General features: G+C 33.5%; 1 protein-coding gene across 2 annotated transcripts in view; it reads right to left on the bottom strand.

Annotated features, from left to right (window-relative positions):
- Window positions 1-18283, bottom strand: part of LOC139777732 (uncharacterized) — a 95925-nt gene that overhangs the window by 33415 nt on the left and 44227 nt on the right. The window contains exon 2 of one of the 2 annotated variants that reach the window (XM_071715323.1): window positions 10211-10280. The exons of the other annotated variant lie outside the window; for it this stretch is intronic. The gene's annotated coding sequence lies outside the window, so the exon portion shown is untranslated. The remainder of the gene's footprint in view (window positions 1-10210; window positions 10281-18283) is intronic. 2 annotated transcript variants of the gene reach the window in all.

The following is an 18283-nucleotide window of genomic DNA, read 5'->3' as shown; positions in this document are numbered from 1 at the left end:
GGTTCTGCAAAGAGAAAATTAATATCGCGCGTCGCTATTTGATGCAAGGCATCGTTGCGGGGGTTACGTCGATGGAACTTTGCGAAGCCGCGAACAAAAGCTTGTGTATTGAATAACCGAGACAAGCCGGTTTGAATCCCAAGGGAACAACCGAGCCCTACCCGTTAAAGGCGTAAAATATACCGTAAAATATATCAAAATACGAAGCTGCCATGGTATACTCCTGTATTTACTCCGCTCCGCCCGTCCTTCGACTTACGGTGGTCACGTAGTTAAATCCTCCCGGACGAATAGAATTAACTGCTCGATTATATTCCCGGATATAATTAATTCATTTATGCTCCGCTCACGTGACCCAGAAGCAAAATGTATAGCGTCCTCCCGAGAGTATGGAAATTGATTCTATATACAGTTTAGTAGAAAGATAGTTTTACCCGAATAAGCCGATAAAATTTTTAACATATATTCCAACAAATAAAAAAGTTATAGTAAAAATATATAAAGTTGTCTGCATTACATATATGTATGCAGGGTGTACATATAGAAAATGTAAGAAATTCCGGGACAACGAAATATTTCGAAAAATGTAAGTTTTATAAAAAATATTTTAGATAAAAGCTTTGTAGGATTTAAAAAGATCTATTCACTGGCCTTATCAGTTTGACCTTGGATGGCGTCGCGAAGATATCAGGTCAAGATCACCTTAAATTTTTTTTAATTTACCCATATTTTTTATCGCGTATTTTTATAATCCCTCTTGAGACTTTTTTAAAACACTATAATTTTACCCGCTTTGGGTCGTTCGGAAGTTATCGAGTTTTTATGGTAAGATGTCGGCGACTATAGTTTTACCCAAGGTGAAATAAGTGGAGATACCACTATCGTATTATACCCTCGTATTATATCATATTATACCATTTGCGCGAGATTGTGGCGCGTTCGACCCTCTACGTAGCGCAGGTACATGGGGAAATGTTCAAATTTACCAACGCTGTTTTTGCGACAATTATTTGTTGATCAATGCAACAAACGTTATATCTTTGTATTCGTCTTTTAACCAACTTTAATGCACTGCATAAAAAAAAAACACATAGATTTATTTAAAAAATCAAAGTAGGAGCGAGAATCTCTGCAAATAAAAATCTACAAAAAACTGTAATTCGGCAAATTATAGTAACCTCTTTATCTAATTTGTGTGTAAACGAGTTTGCATGTTCAAAAATGTCACATATTCCCATCAGGTGTGCAAACACTTGATGCCCAAAACTATTCGCTAAAGGCTGCCCAAAGACTATTCGCTAACGTTTCAGCGAAGTTGTAAAACGGCTGTCTACGGTCACATGTACTTTTCTCGCTTGCATTCTGTTAAATATTTAAGCCGACACCGCCCGATGCTCACACAGGTTGTACGTATAGCGAGACTGACAAGATCTTTCCCGCGCTACGCAAATTGTGCCCCGAGGGTGTCGTCAAGGTGAAAATTGGAGAGCACGGAAACGAAGATGGTTCTTCATCTCGGAAAGATACGCTTAGCAACGCCGACTGTAATTCCACTGACTTTGTTATTGCAGTAGAAACAAAATGTCTGAGCGCCGTTGCGCAAGAATGATTAGCTTCCTCATCACATCATTCACATCGGTCATCTCCGTTTATGTAGGTTGAGCGGTTTCTACGGTTTTACACGTCGGATAAACACGTTGTTCTCATGAATAATATTCTTGAATTGTCAACAATCTGATTTCTTCTGCGATGCAGTCAGGAATTGTCGTGCTCTCTCGCGCGGATCAGCAATATTCCGGGCACGTGTTATAAACGTTGCACGTTAAGGAAACTTGATCTTGTAGAGAGAGGAGATCGTTATAATATAATATGCGTAATTTCTCCAGTCACGTGTGCATACACTGTTACCTTGAGATGATGCCGGAATGAAAACGTAACTATAATTTTAGATACAGAGAGGGAAAGAGAGAGAGAGAAAGAGAGAGAGAGAGGAGAGTTAACCGTTTGGTTTTATCATGTCTTGAATACTTAATGAGTTTCATGTATTTTTCGCCTATACATGCACAAAATAGAAAATACGATCCATAAAAAATAAAATTGTGCATGTTGCAATTACTATTTATAATATATATATATATATATATAGGACATTTAATTCTAGACCAAGATTGGCCAAATGTATGCCAGCTGTTCACGTGTATAATTGTCGAATCAGCGATATCTGGTGTCTATGTGTCCTTTATTTATTATGTTAAATCATAACGATCGCGGAAAGATCAGTCGTCCTCGTGCGGAAAAAAGAAAGGAGAGTTGAGACCGTCGTGAAGTGTGCGAATTAATTGCAAATTTTGTCTAAATTCGAGACTCATTTGATACATTATATTATAATTATACAATATTAATAAATACTTGACATTACATATATAAAAATTATAAAATAAGATTTTTATTTCATTGATAAATTGACTTAATATTTCATAAGTCATGTGTAATAGAATCTAAGATTTATGATCTTTCTGCTCGTTAATATCAAAGAAATATTAATGTATAACAGCAACGATATCATTATTTTATATTGTAGCTTGGTAAAGAGAAACTCGGTGACGATTTGTCACGACGATTATAATCGTTACCACGATTATAATCATTGCCAGTATAGTCAATTAAATTCTTAATTGTGTAAATAATTTTTGTTTTAAACTCATCGCAATTATACATTATTCACAATTAATTATACATTTCTCGAATAATTCGATGTAATTACTCGGTCCAATAATTGGTGATTAATGAAACTCCGGTATGATAAGCCGGTGAAACGTTTCTCGGGGAAATCAAAGATTCTGGGGAAGGCAAATGAAGCAACGACAAGCGCGACAGAGAAATGCAATTTTGGAACGTTTTATGTAAATCGCAGACGTGAAATTGAGGCACACGCAACCGCCACGTCTGGCGCACAGAACCGTCCGGAACTTTTTAATTAACGCTATACAGCGACATTATTTATCGCGTCGGATCCAGGAGGATCCCTACGGTTTTATCACATCATACACATACGCGCAAAGTTAACACGGCGCATGCGTCTCGGTCAAATGAGAATTCACTTCCGCCTCATTTATCTGAATAATAGAACATGCGCGATATGAGTTACGTCCCGGCTGTTATAATTGCGGCGCAAACATTGTATCTTCCTCGATGCGCCAATAGCGCTGTTTATAATTTGGCCGCGGCGATATTGATCGATATTATGTTGACGTGCAGCCTTTTTGTTTTCGAAGCAATTACGGCGGCGGGGCTTACGGCAATCGATAGGAAAAGAGAAAGGGAAAGAAAAAAAAACGACTCGTGCCTCACCGCATTTTAATGTCTTCCTTTGTAATTATATTATTCTTTTTTTATTAAATAGACTATTTAAACCAAGGGTTTTAAATAGGCAACTCAAAAAACTTTAGGTGTACCTTTAAGGGGATGCTGGAGTGACGGCCGAACTTCCTCGGTGTCGATAATGTCAACATTTCTAATTTTGTTTTCTCTATATCCGTCTTTGTCTAACGAAATGACATCTGTCCTTTGTTCGATTGCTGCGCCATTTCTCGCTACTACTACTACGCAATACTACTCCGCACGCATACATACATATGAGATTTTCAGACAAATTTTTCTTTTATACTAAAGCTTCTAGGCTCATTTCTGAAAGCACAACATTGTTCTTTTTTGTAATCCCGAGTGCTTATTTTATACGTACAAAGTCGAAATTTTTATGTGCAGCAAATGTTGTCACAACAAAACTATAATTTTCAGTTCTTAGTTCTCTTTTTCTTTTACCCGCGTCGTTTTCATTCGCGTTCTTCCACAAGTTATAAGAACTGGGAAATAAATATCGGCTTACGCGCATAGATATTGCGAGATTGCTCGTTGTCTGGTCAACCGCGAAATGTATCATATACGGTACCGGGTTGGTTTCATTTTCAGATTAGTTTTAAAAGTGCTTTGCATGCATGGAAGATAGACAAAGCGCAACTAAGAGAGTGGGGAAAGAGAGAAAAGGAGATAAAGGCGGGTCGCGGTAGCACGAAACCCAGAGAAAAGGAGTAAACGGCGAAACCGCCGCGGCTGCAAGTGCGGTGGCGGTGGCGGCGGCCGTGGCGGCAGCCACGATTCGTCGACGAAATATGTTACTTCGCTTCACGGATTAAAAAGCATTCGTACTTTTTCATGCGCCGCTATCTGTGTGCGACAATAAACGATGAAATATGCAGCCCAGCATGTGGTTCTTTAAAATCCGGTCCGTACTACGCTTAAATTATCCAAGCGAGGATCGCGATTGGCGAGTGCGCGACAACCACTCACATGCGAAATCGATACAAAGTTCTTTTTTTCAGGCCGTTTCGTATGCGAGCCATAAAAGATACTTTTTTATGAGGTCGATTGATGGTCCAGGGCGATTTATGGGCAATTGCTTGACATATCTGAATATTTCAAAAATGTTTCTCGCATGTTAAGAATCGGGGTATATTGGCACTTAATCATGCCACCCTTAGTGGCATCCCTAATAATGCGAGAGAATTTTATAAATATAGGAAAAATTATGCGCAAAAAATATTTTAAGTCTTTGTGCATATTTTCGAGCATGAGTTTCTTACGTAATGTAGTGTACTTACAAAATCTTTATCTTTCTTTTAAAAAAAATTCTTTTTTAATTAGAAAATGAAATAAAATAGTCATTTCTACACATTTTGAACCGAACATCGACAAGAAAAGTTAAGATTTTTGTGGTAATGTTTAATGTCATTTAATACCCGTGTTACATATCGGTTCCATTGATCCATTGTGTATTTACCACGCGCAAATAGTGAGACGTGAAAAGAACTCGATTGTCTATCTAGGTATAAAAATAGACATCCAAGTGCTGATGTATCTAGATGCTATAACACTGCATGAGACTCATATACTTTTTCTCGACGACTCTTTTATTTACTCGCTTCCACGACCGAGATATTACGGGAATGACAAGTTTCGTCGATCAAAGGATTCTTACGAAGACACAACTCAATAGAAACGCAAAGAGTCGTACTGATAAAAACTAACGCGAAGAATACTCCAATTTTATAGATCAACTTTTGAAAGTTTTGTGTGTGTGTGTGTGTGTGTGTGTGTGTATTAGCGTATATATATATATATATATTCGTGTGTGAAATTAACGAGATAATCAATATTAGCACTGCAGAAATATCCCATTTCTGGTAATGAAAGCAACTACTTGAGATATTGCATGATTGCGCGACATAACCGTACTTACTTTGAACAGACCATTATTCGTCTCGCTTTGCACAAATATTATTTATTCTCTTTTGTAGAAGACCAATTAAAATATTTCGCTAAATTAAGAGAGATGAAAGTACCTTGTACCTTGTACAAATACGCTATTCGGAAAAAAGCTACGGTGACTCCTTCTTTTCAGGACAAAGGCAGGAGTTTCTGCCGTGCAGCTGTGCATATCCAAACATTATTACGGAACGTCGTTTATTATCTGGTACTTATTTACTCCAGATTTCTTTCATAAGCACGATAAATGTGAATATATCTTTTTTCCCCGCAACTTTATCGCTGCTGTGTTTAACGTGCAGAAATATATCGGTATTATAGTAGCACCAGAATGAATGAGAAACATTCGCAAGATTATGTATTACTTAATAAATGACGAATGCACACACGCACACATTCCAGCTTCTTCGAGCACTTTATGAAATTTCCTGTAATATTAGCAGAGTTGTATTTATGTCGGTACTTGAAGGTAGAACATTATGGTAATTTAAGTTACCATCTTGGATCTATGTTAATCCACCTCTACACCGTCAGATCGTAAGACCGTACACGTCGCGTACTGTGTTCTAATTAGTCTTAAATTGACTGTCTTGGCACACCGTCGTGTGCATATATACATATACTACAGTAATCTGGCATTAATGCGCCTACTTAATGGGCTGGGTTTGGATCCATTTTAAACAAATATTGTCTCAAAATTAAATGGATTAAAGACAAATAGAATTAACGGAATTTTTTCGTCTTTGATGGTTCTACGCTTTGATGGTTTACCGCTAATGATAAATGTATTAAGTCGATATCAAAGTTTGCAGACGTAATATGAATCTAAAGTTCTTTGTCTTTACAAATATTTTCGTTTTTGAGATTATTTGTCTGTTAATGTCACTATAATATTCGTAACCCAGAGAGACTTTAATATCGGAACACAGAGCAAATATATAAATTCACGATTTCGGAAAAAAAAAGTTTATTAAAAAAAATTTTTTATTCTAGAAGAATATAAAAAAGCTTAATAATAAATAGAACGATCTATTTTTAGTAGTTATACTCATTCTATGTATAAAACGTACTTTGTATGCACACTCGATCTAATGTAACAAAATAATCACAGATAATTGTGTAGAAAATATAATTACACGAACTTTAATTAAACGTCAATAACATATTATTACGTATTAAGTAATCGCGTTAGATTTAATTATAGATAGCCTGTGCAACAGCATGTATCCAGGTCTTCATGTCAATCAATTTAACTTTTGACATATTTTTCACGCGGGATGATCGAGCGGACAAATCGCGCATTAATCTTTCAAACCAATTATTCTACTTAAGTGGAATTTGTTTCCTTATTGTTAATGAATAAAGTTGTATCTGCCTGATAGCTTCAATACCGCGTAACGTGGCAGATTGATGTTGCTGCAAAGAAGTGCAGGACAATCGAAACTTTCGTTCGAATAGCTTTGAAACTTTAAATCTTCCAGTACCTACGAACAATGTGACTTTTTCACGGGAGAAAAATCGATTCGATTCTCCGCGATGCATTGTCCTACAGAGAGTTTTGTCATTTATAAGCATCCCCGAAAGGGAACTGCAGCTTCCTGCAACTTGAAGTGTGCACTTTGTAACACCCACAATATGACCTGTATACACATATATCACACAACGTGTAATATCGTCAGAGCAATGCAAATATGTATTTCTATAAAAGTTTACAATAAATACGCGATACGTGATTAGTGTGATTACAATACGATTTACTCGTAAAGCACTATGTTAATTCTTTCTCTAATTCTTTCAGTAGTTAAGAAAAGAGTTTGTACTGTCAGTAACATTGTCATTATAAAAAATTAAAATTAAAATTATATATTATAAATCAATTTATTGACCATAATAAAAAATATAAATAAGATACATATAATAATATCCATTATTCACTTGTTTTTGGTTTTTAAAAATTTATTTTTTGCTAAAGATGGTTTTATTGTCGGAAATTTCGGGTGATTTCTGTGATTGGAGACGATAATTGTCGCACCACAATTTATAATATACATATCCCCCCCCCCCCGAAGGTACTCTAGATATATATTAATTAATTAACTCGACCGAGAGAGAGAGAGAGAGAGAGAGACGTACAGAGAGATGTTTAATATTACAAAAGACGTGTTTTGCGCGTAGGTTTCTTTCAGCAACTCGATCTTCGCATAGTTCATGGAACACGCTGTTCATCCATTAATTTCGCCGCATATATTCCAGGATTTCCAACTCTGCGAAATATATTCTACGTCAGTTCGCGTATACACTTGGGAGGGTCAGAGCGAAATCAGAGAGTTGCAACTCCGACGGGTTTACGCGGACAAACGCAATTGTAACAAAATCTCCACGACTGCTGTCCGACAGTGCGATGAATAACTCGCCTCTCGATTATTGTTTCTAGAATTCCATTCATTACGTATGGCAGTACTGTCCACCGATTCGGGATATCAAAGTACACGTGTTCGATGTTCCACTGTGCAATTCCTCCCACTTCGATTAACGTTAGTTAATTAACGTGGCGTTTAATGTGAAATCACGTTACACGCTTTGAATGCACGAGACCTGTACGCGATGTAGCTTATATATAATGGATACAAATTCAGAAACGGATGATTTATCATGCTTTCTGCGAGCGTAGCGCACAATATTTCGTAAAAATCCATAGAAAAATGGATGACGTATGGAGGAACGATTTTTTATAATTATAAAAATTCCATGCAAAACAAAAGAATTGTAAGCCGGACGTTGTTCGATTTTGTGTAGAATTTCCAATATCGGGTCGCGAAAGAGTTTTGCTCGATCTTTTTTTTTTCGTCCTCTGCGCTGAAATAAAAAAAGCTTCTCGGTGCTTCATACGCGAAATTAAATTTTTTCCAAAGCAACACGTAGATAACAAAGAATTCCAGCAGCAGTTGCATATTTACGTTCATAAATCTTTCGCGTAAACAGCGATTACAACACGATTTAATATGCATACATTGCGCTTCCATTATTCTTTTAATATTCTTGTCCTTATGGCAATTCTAAAATATGCATAAAAATTCGTCTGTAACTTTTACGATTCAACGAACATTATTTTCACCGACAAAACTAGTTTAAGTTTGTTATCCATCTAGCCTAATTAAGTTTATCACTACAAACAAATGCAATTCAAAAGTATTATACGTATAAACAAAAATAGGTTGAGTAAATTGAACATATTGATAGTTATTTCAATTAATTATTAATTATTATTGGTCAAAAAATAAAGGACACAAAATAAAATCTTATTTATTCTAAAAAAATAATTTAAAATAAAGCAATATTCTAAAAATTACAACAAATGATACAAAATAATGCAGCAGTAAAGATTATTAAGATGTTAGTTAGATACTTAGTAACTTTTTATTTTTTATTTAAACAGATTTTGCGGCAATTATTATATAACATTATACGCATGTACCATATGCCTTTATTAAATCGTGCTTTTGCTTTGTCATACCATAAAAATATCTTCGATATCATTTTATTATTGTTTTTCTTTTATTTTTTTTAAAGCAATATTTGACAAACTTTTTCGAAGTAAACTTAATTACCTACAAGTTTTTGTAAACAATCCACTACTAGTGTTTATAAAAAGATTTTCGTATCGTTATATTTTTCTCTACAATTCCACTTTATTTCTCCAATTCTTCGACCATGAAAGTGCATTCGTCTGCCGATAGAGAAATAGATGCACAAAATGTCATTCTAGACCATTCCGTGAAGATTTCATTTTCTAGTTCGTCGGACCGATACTTACCTTCGGTCGTTCTTATCGTGTTACTTATTTTGCTAGTCCTCCAAATCGTATTTTTATGGATCGAGTAACGGAGAGGAAAAAGACGTACGTATGTGAATAATAGAAAGTTTACTTCTCTTTGTACTCTTCCGGTTCGAATTATCTCGAGTACTGAATAAATATTAACTGGAAATCCACATATATACATATATGATTCTAAGTACAATTATTTCCTGTACGTTTGTTTATTTTAGTAAGATGTACATGCTTTTCAACAAGCTACTTTACGTGTCTGATAATTATTTCACAAACGCGTATATCATGACAAATAAAATTTACGAGTTGCAGAAACCGCACCCTTTGTCACGCATTATAACCGTAATTTCTTTGTTACGTGTAAAACATGCGAAAATATACGTTTACGTGTTACTTTTCTCAAATTAAATGTAATAATAGTGTAAAACGCTATGAAAATCATCTGTTTAAAAAATTTTAAAGTTTCTTCATTAAAATCATCAAAAATTGTATGCATGGAAAATAATAAATGACATGTTTAAAATAAAAGAATACACATACGATTCTCACTCACTCTCCTTCTCTCTCTCACTTTAACAACATTTAAGCAATCCATTATTCGCAACAATTTTGTTAACGATCGTTCTAGTAGATTTGCAATAGAGCATTTGAATGAACAAAGAATAGAGAGTGCTATCGATTGCAATTAGTAAAAATACATATTTATATTATTATATATAAAATTATAAATAAGAAATTACAATCATATATATCTGCTTGCGGCATTTGCGTGATTTGCGTAATCCGCTGGAAAATCACATTTTATGTAGTTTATATGTTACGAGGTATGTATATTATTGTATTTTGATAAACTTCATAAATATATGTCTCTCATAGTATATTGCAATCAACGTGTGAACTAGTTCCTATATGTGTATATATAAATATATAAATATATATATATGTATTTTTAACCTTTTATATGTATGTAAAACAAAAATTGTGTGACGTAACAATGTATTTATCTCGTTCGAATTCGCGATAGCGTATTATTTTATACGTGGCGAAATATTTACTCACCGGATGTTGCGGGCGTTTCTCGTTTAATGGAATTCTGCTAGTTGAAGCTTACATTCTGTACGGTACGTACCTGCAATGAAAAGGATTGCACAAATGGAACCAACGAATATACAATACAACAATACGACGCGCATTATTTTGAAGCGTCAATTTAAAAGCTCGCTTGATAGAAAGGAGTACAATACGACTGCAAATTGTATAGGTACGTATCGAAAGTCAGAAATATTTTAGGACAAACTTCTAAGAGAATAAATGGAAATATTCGGAAATAATTATTTCGTGCAATATTTCCAAACAGTTACATATCCATAGAACACGTCTGATATAATAATTTATTTCTATGTTCATATCGGAAAGACGTTATATATTGCCAGTTACAGTCGATTTAAAGTTACTTTAATTGTTATTCTATCACTGGCGAAAAGAGAAGTTATTATTCTGTTTATAATAATTTATATTCACTTCTAATTTATTATCATGATTTGCAACTTTAATTTACTTCTTTTATTAAAAACATTTATTCTATATTGTTTATAATTGTTAGATATAATCACAGATGTTATAATCACAAATGTGAAATAGAGGAAAAATTTTAACCGCTTATAGTACAGGTGCAATACTCAAATACTCGTAAGAGCATGCATGTTTGCATAAGTGTTATCATTGATTTCGAAGTGCAGAGATTTCGTGATGTCCCGGAACAACGTACATCCAATTTCAATTAGATAGTTACTACTCGCCGAGATTCGCTTTGGACAAACGGCTGATTATTATTAGCGTCTCTCGGTGCTTCGCGATGAGATATGAACATTCGCTGCACTCTCTCTCTATAACCCTGCACAATTATAGTTTCGCGCGCGAGGCGCAATGCAATATAAATTGCGTATCAGCGTATAATCGAGAATACAATTTCGTATGTTTAGAGAGACAGAGAAATCCTTGGAGAAATCATATGGGATGTTTTACGAAGCGCGTAATGCAGAAACATTTCCTGCCGAGTTTAAATTTTTCTTTAAAACCCTAAATATTTAAGTCCATAATTGTATATGTAACGTGAAAATATAAATACGGCATGAGAAAAGCTTTTACTTGAAAAATACAGCGGATTTAAAATTAGCAAGGATTATTATTATTGTTATTCTATGCATTTTGTTTCTTTATATTATACATTCTGCAAAATGTTCAGACCAGACTCTTCTATATCTTTCCTCTGAAAAATAATTCTGAAGAAAATGGTTTGCGTATCATTAAAATTTCTTTTGCGATTCACAAAAAAAGATATGTCATTAAAATTATACGATCTAGCAACGCGGTAATGTACTACTCCAGTTTTATGTTAAAGGCGAAAAACTCGAATGAACATCTTGGATTCATCCCTTTGGCGAATGATTGTAAAAGTGATGTAAACGGATGTATGAATTTTAATGAACATTCGCCTAACGGCATCATTTATGTTAAGATCTTGGTTTCCCAATGCCTTTCGAAAGAGGTATGAGGTACGCTTGCCTTAATTGTAAACTGACGTTCATCTCTGAGACCAACGATATTTTAATTCAAAGACAGACCTTAAATCTCTTTTGTCTAAAGGAAAGAAATTGTGTTTATATAAACCGAGATCGAGGAACATATACACGACGCTTTATGTGTTGCCGCTCGAGATACCAATGCGAATTGTTTGTAAAGAAGATATTCTCGCTCGGTGTCAAATACAACAAAAACGAATGAAAACGTTCGCGTTCTCTAAAAATTTCTATATAGATACATGCTTTTTACTCTTCCCTCAAAAACGGATTTCTTTATACATAGAGCACATTTATCCTAACCGCGCAAGTTACATTTTATTTATTAACATACTTTATATAAATGATTTTATTTTCTCTTTTTATATAAATGATTTTATAGTGAAATATAAAATTCGTTAATTAGAGCATTCCATTTTCTAATTTATTAATAAATTAGCAAGAAAGATAAATCGGAATCATATATTGTATATATTAGGGAACAAAGATTACAAATAGCATTATAAATGAAATATTCTATCTCGGAAAGGCAAATGCTCTTGCATTATTCATATAGAATTACCTTTTATTTTTGCAATTGTAGGTAACATCGTGATTAAAACTACTTTCATCTCCCGTTTTGCATATTATCACGTTTACACTTTAACGCCGCTTGATAGCGCGGAATTTCTTGTTATGCTTTCACGCGTTGAACGCTGTGATTCTAATTATTCATACATCAAGATGCGTCGCGATAAAAAATGCATTGAAGTATACGTCCGTGATATATTTTCGCGTCAGAGTAGTGAAAGAAAGAATCTGCGAAGAATCCAAAGAGGGAACGTTCGATTGATTCCGTCTTTGAAGTTTCGTGAATAAGAAAATTCGATTCAGGCATGCCATTTCTCCAACGGAACATTATGGTATTATTTTTCTTACGAATTTAAATAGACGTTCTCAAAAGATACGATTTTCCATGTGTTCTCGAGAATAAAAATATTTACAGAACATTTCAGTTATATGTTTGTTCACGCTCTAATTGTTATAAGCATGTGAATGCTGCAAAATCGGGAAACCTATGTATGATAAATCTCTCAGAACGGTCTCACTAAATGCAGTCTCCACTCCGTGCAAGCAAGTTGTACTGCCGCACGTGAAATTATAGCCAGACATTACTCCTTATAAACAATACCGCGCCGACACGAGTAAAAGTTACAGTGCATACATTTTACAAAATTGAACTGCAACACAAAAACGGTGTGTATTCGGTATGTATTCTGTACAGCGATATTTTAATTAATACATTTTAAGACGTAAGAATTATCAATGTTTAATGACATATGTTTTTTTTCGTAAATTATGATTTTAAAGAGAGCTTTGAATTAGTAATTTTAACTCTTTTATTTCCAAATTATTTTGCAGTTACAACAAAAACATTTGTATTTTTATACATATTATAAATAAGCGATTCATAAAAATTTTACATTTTTACACTTTGAAAACGTATAAGAATTTCTCTACGTGTTATTTTTTTTATTGCAACTATATATAATAATTTACACTGCACAATATAAATCTAATTGTTGCTTTTTTATCTTTGATAAATCCACTTAAAACATGTCAAGAAAGCTTTAATGCTTATTATATTTATGATCATTTTTACCACCAAATGGTTTTTAAACACATATTAAAATACGTACTATCTATACAAGCGTAAAGTTACAACATTTTTACAGCCATATATATGAGACGATAAGGAAATAATATATATTTACAGATATAAAAATATAGATATCAATAACATTTTATTTCGAAATTTATTACACGTATAATAGCAATATGGCTACAGTGAGAAAAGGTATAAACTTTTTGAGAGATCTATTTGTGAAAATTTTGTTCTATATATACATATAATAGATGGATTGAAAGAGGGGACCAATCTTTTAGAGACCAATCCCTCTTTTTATAAAAATTATTCTGACAGACGTATTGAAAGAGGGAGGACCAATCCCTTAGAGACTAATCCCCCTATATTCGCCAAATTTAAACTCGCTAGATTTCTTTCTATGTGAACATGTGAACATAAGATTATTATTTATTAAACAAAATCTTAGGTCGTTAAATAATCTGCGGATTAGGATATTTCAAAATATTATCATAAATAACTGCAAAACGTATTTGTAGAAATTTAGAGTCTCAGTTACATATGATAATGGTTGAAAAATAATAGTTCCAGGAATAAATGTATATGTAAAACTATAATAAATTCTTTTATCTACCCCCTTTTTACAAATTAATTTTATTATATGTATATAGAACGGAAATTATGAAAGTTTAAAACAGCATAAAAACTTTATAACCATTCTGTATAATTATAGAGAACAAAAATGATAAGGATTTCAGTTATTATGTAAATTCTCTTGTTATATCACACTGTACGCAAATTATACAAAGTTACAACCGTAAGGTGAACATTATCACTGACAATTGATATCTATTTCTACGAGCTTGCTTTCTCAATTAGTTAACAGATTTGTTTATACGATATTCAATCATCAAGTACATTTTAAAAATATATCAATAAAAATATTGGATATTAATATTAATAAGAAGATTCACGCAAAATTACGAGAATATTAAGAAATATCGATAACAAGATACATGGATGCTCAATTGAGCAGAGGACCTGAAATGGCAAACCCATTTTGATGGACATGACATACGAAATAGATCCTAAGGGCCCTTGTTAGAACTGCCCGCTTCAGACAGGTCAAAGGATGGACATAGACGTTGTTTGATAACACGACAATCAGACTGCACAGTTGGAAGTGTGACAGACTGCAGTCGGGGTCACGACGAAGGAGGGTATCCGTTGCCATAAAGAGTTATACCGAAACGAGACGTACGGAATACCTGTAGCACTGTAACCTTTCGCCCCGCGGCTACATTCACATACTTTGCTATTCCTCTGGGTCAGCAGTACTCTCACGTATCGATGGAAAAACGTGGGGGCTGAAACAGCATTCCAGATCCGAAGGAGTCAGCTTTACGAAGCGATAGTCTCGGTATTTCAGTGATAGTACATGTTTCAAGTAGAACAGTAGTCGAACGGGCTCGTTGGTTCCGACAGTATAGGTGTTAAAGAGGGCACTCGCGCGAATAAATCTGAATGGTAATGTTTGATAACGTGTATGCGTTCGATCTCGCTTTTTCGCGATTTACTGACGAAAAAAGAGAAAGCAAGATACGTGCAGGTCTCTTTTTGAGTCGGATAACTATGTATCAGAAAGTAGCCGACAACACGATCGTTTTTAGTCGATTTCAAGCATGCCTGAAGAACAAATTTTCATTCTTTAGAATTTACAGAAAAAGCATGACTTTTATTGCGTAATAAATTACATTGCATCTAATTGTCAACAGTAAAACGTAAATAAGTTTTATCATAATTGTAAAATTTAGTATGAGAGACACGATATTTGCTTATAAAAATTAAGATAATTCAATAATTTCAAAACTAGTTTCAGCACAAAATTACTCAGCATTTATCTGAGAGGAAGTCATTTCGCGGATTTCAATCTCTGTGAAAAAGTTACAGAAATCCACAAGATGATTGGTCTTAGTAACTTTATGTAATTTCACGCTTTAAAAGACAGCTCGCGGAAATGCAAAATAAGTCGATTTAGCCGCTGCAGGTTACGAGGAGAAAAGTCTTTTCACGGATATCAAGAAAGATTGCGATGAATTTCGTTCGTCAAGACGAGAATAAAAAAAAATTTATCCAAAGAGCCTGTACAATTTTCGCCGGCGTAGAGTCGCAAATAAAAAATGTGTTGCACATCGCGAGCATAATAAGATTATTACCTTGTAGTAGCAAGAATGTACGGAAAAAATGACATTTATTCTTTGGAGGATTTCTAACGGCAGGATGGTATTGGTATATTCTCTAGCGATTTCAGACCCATCATGGGGTATTTCATTCTGGGAATAGTAACGTGTTTCCTACATAAGAGTATTCTCGTAGGCGGCATATCAAAAGGATAGCATATCAAAAGAACGATGTAATATGACGCAGATAAGACGAGCTATTGACGTGCTACGATCAAAATTCTGAAATCGAAACCTCTCTTAACATTTCGGTCAAAACTGATACAGAAGTTCACCTACAGTAATAATTTAGTCTTCGTTTCTTTCGATTCGTATACAATACACGCGCGCATCTCTTCCAAAGCATAGGAATTATAAATTGCCAATAGGAATAAAAATATAAAAATGGGAATTATGTAGGAGAAATTGTATAAACATGTATGAAATGCAATGTATGCTCTCATATTTTACATACACAACAAATTTTGTTAGAAAATATCGTATTTTTGAATGTTTACTGTTATTCAGACCCTGGAATTCTTATTTCTCGTCTTTTCTTGCTTTAATGCATTCTGTGTATAGGTTTTTCGAATATTATTTTAGAAAAAATATGAATAAGAATTTAGAACGATATATACCTACTTCGGTTCAATTATTTTTACACTTCTGAAAAAAAAGAGATTATTTATTATAGATAGGAGAGATAGTATATTTTGAAGAAAAAAGATTCGCGTAATATCGTGTGTAATATATTTAACTACATATTAATTAACTACACATTAATTAACTATATGTTATCTAAAAATATATAATGTAATATAGGTATTACATTATAAAACTTATATACATTTTATTTGATCTTTTTATTATGATTTATTCTAAATGCTATTTTACATTATTTCATTCAACGCGTTTCGTTCCATCGCGTGCATGATCTCACGTACTCGAAAGCTTAATCAGAACAAAGGTTCGCTATCTTACAGATAATTTCTGAGCAACATGTTTCGTGCAAGTCTACGTGATCGTAGTGGTAGGTCTTCCGGGTCTTTCTCCGCCAGCCGGGAAAATCACGCGGGCGACGTGAAGTAATGCGATTTTGGCGAACAGGAGATCCGATGCAGCAGAAGTAGCTTTTCGCGATTCCGGATTCTCATGGGAGTCCAAGAATTTATAAGAGACTGCGAGTCGGATAAATCGTATCGGAACAAGAAAGTAGAAATGTATTGCCTAGTTTTCAACAAATACATTGTTTGATGCGCGGAAGAAACCGATTGGATTCTAGATGTATACTATTAAGATAGAAACTACAAATTTCAGAAAATTATTTATTTCTGCCGTAAACTAGATAAACTAATGTCAGGAAAACTTCCTCAATTTTGATATTCTCTTGTAAGATTCCAAACACATATTTCTAAAATCTTTTATTGATAATTTATACACGCTTATTAAAGAATATCAATTTGAAATCAAAGAAAATAAAAATTTAACAGTAACAATACAGTTCAGTATAATGCGATAAACAATTATCTGGTGTGAAATAATATATAAAGGGCTACCGAATAATTATAAAATATTAATTGCACGTAAATGTATGCTTGTTGTAGTTATTGATTTTATTTGTCATAACGAATTAATTTGTCGATTATAATTATACGTGAATTTCTTTTATATAAATTATTATTTGGCTATTACTAATTCAAATATTTTAGTAGAAAAATGTAGGGCAAAAATTCTCGTGTAAATACTAATATTTATTCGAGCAATTTTGCCATACTCATACACTAATGAAAGTAACAAAGAAAATATTGACAGTTTTACTTTGAAGATCTTAATTGGAGATAATGAAATATGTTCCTTTTATACGGACTCTAAAAGTAGCCTTGGTTGAAAACAGAAATTTAATCATCCTGCTCGAAATTACATTTTTATTTGAAAGTAGTTGTAGTTGTAACTAATGCTTCTCGAAGGCGAGACATGCTCGTTATAGCAAGAGCACGTCTAGGCGATAACGTTACGACATATAGTTGATGCACTTGAAGCAGCTACTTCGGTGCTAGCAAAAAGAAATGAAAGCAATGCGAAAGCAAAACGTGCTGCTATTTTTACAACGCTGTCGATGTAAAAATCCAAGGTAAATAGAATATTCCATAAAAATAACTTTATTAAATTTCGTACGATAATTATATATAGGTACTATTTATTGACAAAATATTTGCGTCCTTAATTCATATTTTTATTTAATATGAAGACATAGAAAGCATTTTGTTAAAAGAAAATAATTACACGACTGAATAAAAACATTTTTTTAGTAGAAATAAGTTAAATTTCTATTCAACAAATTGTTTTAAGTGAAGTAAAAAGTTTTAAAGAACTGAACGTTTGCAAATATTGATAGAAAAATTGCAGATTAATAGAAAAATTCCGAGAAATGATATGCGAATGAGAGTCATTTAAACAAATATATATATTTCTACTTCAAGTACTTATCAGGCTTTATGCTTTTAATTACGGCTTTATTTTCAATGAGGAATACGTCACTTCATAGCTATCTAATATGAAAGGAACTTTCGCAAAGTTTTAATTGAATCTAATACAAGAAGTAAAGTTGAGTCTCGGTTAACTGGCTTTTCATCTGTACATAAGATGAAGTTACAGAAATTGGCAAGTGCAATCTGCATACGTAGTAAACCGCGGCGAGTAAAACTTGCAT

Source organism: Temnothorax nylanderi, unplaced genomic scaffold (assembly GCF_030848795.1).
Source record: "Temnothorax nylanderi isolate EJ_2023f unplaced genomic scaffold, tnyl_v1.0 TNYL_tig0159_pilon, whole genome shotgun sequence".
NCBI lineage: Eukaryota > Metazoa > Arthropoda > Insecta > Hymenoptera > Formicidae > Temnothorax > Temnothorax nylanderi.
Note: the sequence above shows the minus strand (reverse complement) of the source record. Positions and strands in the feature narration are given on the sequence as shown.